The sequence below is a fragment of the Penaeus monodon genome, chromosome 31 (genome assembly GCF_015228065.2).
Source record: "Penaeus monodon isolate SGIC_2016 chromosome 31, NSTDA_Pmon_1, whole genome shotgun sequence".
Taxonomy (NCBI): domain Eukaryota; kingdom Metazoa; phylum Arthropoda; class Malacostraca; order Decapoda; family Penaeidae; genus Penaeus; species Penaeus monodon.
The window spans coordinates 25,765,006-25,765,212 of NC_051416.1; positions in this window are offsets into that span (position 1 = coordinate 25,765,006).

Below are 207 nucleotides of genomic sequence, written 5' to 3' on the forward strand. Positions count from 1 at the left end.
GGCGTTTTTATTCATCCGTCGTTTCAGTAACGGACTCGCCTCTATAACAATATCTGTATGCTATCACCGGTGCCAGACAGCCTTGAGAGTGGACATTGCCCCGGCAGCCACCCTGTTCAAAAACCTATATGAATCTTGACTTTTTTTTCCCTTTGTTATGTCTTGTGTTTTCTGACTTTTTAAAATGTTGGATGATCTTCCTGTGAT